This window comes from Monopterus albus, unplaced genomic scaffold (assembly GCF_001952655.1).
Source record: "Monopterus albus unplaced genomic scaffold, M_albus_1.0 scaffold245.1, whole genome shotgun sequence".
NCBI lineage: Eukaryota > Metazoa > Chordata > Actinopteri > Synbranchiformes > Synbranchidae > Monopterus > Monopterus albus.
The window spans coordinates 612,312-615,953 of NW_018128125.1; the positions used below are offsets into that span (position 1 = coordinate 612,312).

Consider the following 3,642-nt stretch of genomic DNA (forward strand, 5'->3'; position numbering starts at 1 on the left):
CGAAAGATGAGAGATCATCTCGCGACGAAGACACACCAGCGCCGTGCTTAAGTATGGTTCTGATAATTGAGCGCAGGTGTGCCTCGCCGCCGGGAGCATGCTCCTACGTGAGCAGGGGTGGAGTCGCCAGCTGCCGAGGTGCCTGATCCGTGGACGTAACACCAACTGGGGACTCCGTTGTTTTACTGGGAGACTTCAATGCTCATGTGGGCAGCAACAGTGAAACCTGGAGGGGAGTGATTGGGAGGAACGGACCCCCCGATCTGAACCCGAGTGGTGTTCTGTTATTGGATAACAGACACCATGTTCAAGCATAAGGGTGTCCATCAGTGCACGTGGCACCAGGAAACCCTAGGCCGGAGCTCGATGATCGACTTTGTGGTTGTTTCATCTGACCTCCGGCCGTATGTCTTGGACACTCGGGTGAAGAGAGGGGCGGAGCTGTCAACTGATCACCACCTGGTGGTCAGCTACTCTGAAAAGGTCAAAGCTCAGGTTTCAACCAACGGCCCCTCGTCTGTGTGGAGAAGTCTGAAAAGCATCACTGGCTATAGAAAACCATCCCCCCTGCTGTGGAGGACCATCAACTAGCAGACGACCTGAATGTGTTCTACTGCAGGTTTAACAAACAACACTCCCTCCACCCTCCCTACCTCAGTCCCAGCAGCTGCTCCCCCAACAATCACCACCCTTCCCTCCAGCCTCCCACTTCTAACAATCTGTGAAAATGATGTGTGTGGCCTTTTAAAAAGACAAAAGATCAGAAAGGCACCAGGCCCAGATGGTGTGACCCCCTCCTGCCTGAAAGTTTGTGCTGATCAGCTGGCCCCCATTTTCAACAAGTCACTAGAGCTGTGTGAAGTCCCCTCCTGCTTCAAATGCGCCACCATCATTCCAGTCCCCAAGAAAACCCCCATCAGTGGACTGAATGACCACAGACCTGTCACCCTGACATCTGTAGTTATGAAGTCCTTTGAAAGACTGGCACTGGCCCACCTGAAGAACACCATAGACCTCCTGCTAGTTTACATGGCACCGCATTACATCCTGCAACACCTCGACTCCCCAGGGACCTATGTACTGGCCCTCTTTGTGGACTTCAGCTCACCATTCAACACCATCATCCCGGACATCCTCTACTCCAAACTGACCCAACTCACTGTGCCTACCCCCACCTGTCAGTGGCTTACTAGTTTTCCGACAGGAAGCAGCAGGTGAGGCTGGGGAAAACCACATCCTGCACCCAGACAATAAGCACAGGCGCCCCCCAGGGATGTGTGTTCTCCTCTCTGCTGTTTTCACTCTACACCAACAACTGCATCTCAAAGGACCCCTCTGTTAAGCTCCTAAAGTTTGCTGATGATACAATGGTCATTGGTCTCATCCGAGACGTTGAGGAGTCAGCCTATAGATGGGAGGTTGAGCAGCTGGTCCTGTGGTGTAGCCGCAACAACCTGGAGCTGAACACACTCAAAACAGTGGAGATGACAGTGGACTTCAGGAAGAACCCCCCACCATACTTGGCAGCACTACCAGCAGTAAAGCCCTACAAGTTCCTAGGCTCCACTATCTCCCAGGACCTGAAGTGGGCATCCAATATCAGGACCATCATCAAGAAGGCACAGCAGAGGATGTACTTCCTGCGCCAGCTCAGGAAGTTTGACCTGCCCCAGGAGCTACTGATACAGTTCTACAAAGGAATCATCGAGTCTGTTCTCTGCACCTCCATCACTGTCTGGTTTGGCTCAGCAACCAAACAGGACAAGTACAGACTTCAGCGGACAGTCAGGACTGCAGAAAAGGTCATTGCTGTGAGCCTGCCCACCATGGAGGACCTGTACACCTCACAGATCAAAAGGAGGGAGGAGAGGATCATTGCAGACCCCTCACACCTGGGACACAATCTGTTCAAACTCCTCCCATCTGGATGGCGTTACAGGTCACTGTGCGCCAAGACAACCAGGCACAGGGGCAGTTTCTTCCCCCGGGCTGTCACTCTGATGAACACTTAACCCACGACGGTATGACTGCTCAATAACCCTCAGTACAATACCTGTAAATATACCTTGTACATATAGATCCGTAAAATGCATCTAGACTGTGTGTCTACACAGGTCTCTATTTTTATTGCTATTTACTTCATTTCACAAAGAGCATTCTTTTGTCTGTCTGCATTGTTTACTGCCTGTTTATACTGCTTATTTTGCATTGTTTGTACTGTTTGTTGCTGCTAATACTGCTTATTTTGTTATATTATACACCCTTATGTTGGTTTACTGTTTACGTACCCCTTGCATGGGTACATGCACTTTGACAGCCGATGTACCAGAGTCAAATTCCTCATGTGTCCGACACACCTGGCCAATAAAGCACATTCTGATTCAAAGTCCTCACCTACACAGATAAAACAATCACCACAAACCTGATTAACACTGCATTTCCAGCTGTGGTCTGAATAGTGCCAAAATTGCAGGTGCCATGAAAATAATTTACTAATGATTTCAGTAAGTGTGCATTTACCAAGTCTTCATTCATATACAGTATGTGAACTTGCTGTCATATGACCACGGTGTCAGCACACTGGCAGACTAGACTCAGACAGGAGGGATTAGGCCAGAAGGAGTGGGAAGAGAGAAAGAAAATTAGTTATATTTCTTCACAGATATACTAGAAGCTCATTTCAATTTAGTTTTCCCACAGTGGAATACTTAAAAAAAATAATTTACTTAAATAAATTGATGAAGGACTATGTAATTCTTGTTGAAAAAGTTTACTATGCTGGGAAAGCATTCAACATTTTAAACAAATAATACAGCACTTTAACCATCACAAAGTCATATTTTATTTTTACTTACTGTTCAGAGGCAGTGTGGAATCACGGACAGTCATGGTATGGTACTAGAGACATGAAGAAAGAAAATGGAGCGTTTAGCTTTTCACTTTTCAGTAATGAACAGATTAATAATATAGACTGATGAGGTATAACATTATGACCACCAGGGTCATGGTGAGCACTCGCAGAGGCAAGTGAGCAAACAGGCTGGACCCGGATGGCAGGTGCGATTCTGATCACAAACTTTATTGCACTGAGAAAACAAGTTATGGAGATAACAGTCAATATGTTGGAAATGTCCGCCAGAGGATGCAGACCTCGAGGGGGTCCACAGTTGGGAAGCTGGAGGTGGCAATGCAGGACAAATGGAGGAAACGAAGACAAGCTCAGACAGGTGAGTATAGCTGGTGAACTAAGGTGGGGTAGAGCGGAGATGGCTGGGCTCGAGGAAGATGAAGAGGAGAGATAATTGGCAGCAGGTCACTCAGGCAGAGGCAGAACGGCGAGTGTCAGAGGTGCAGATTGCTGGAGTAATGACGGGAAACCTAGGAGTATAGGCAGATGTAAGTGAGGATTAAACAGTCTTACTTTTTAGTAGCGTGATACTCAAAGTGTTGCTGAGCGAGCGTAGCTTCTTGTATGATGAGGCCAAAGGATGAGAAGGGATTCGTCAACGTCCTAGCGAGGAGTGATCGTGCGCCAGCGTCTTAAGTACTGCCGTTGGTGATAGGTAATTTGCCTCAGCTATGTGGTATCTCAGAAGACACTGATGAGATGATGACACTCAGCTGAGCACACTGCTGGAGCCA

General features: G+C 48.0%; 1 long non-coding RNA gene across 1 annotated transcript; it reads right to left on the minus strand.

Annotated features, from left to right (window-relative positions):
* Positions 1–2,219: 2,219 nt before the first annotated feature.
* Positions 2,220–3,614, minus strand: LOC109972053 (uncharacterized). The gene is made up of 4 exons (XR_002276634.1): positions 3,151–3,614; positions 2,856–2,898; positions 2,521–2,588; positions 2,220–2,394 (listed from the first exon to the last, which is right to left on the minus strand). It is a non-coding gene; the product is annotated as an uncharacterized LOC109972053 (long non-coding RNA).
* Positions 3,615–3,642: the final 28 nt, after the last annotated feature.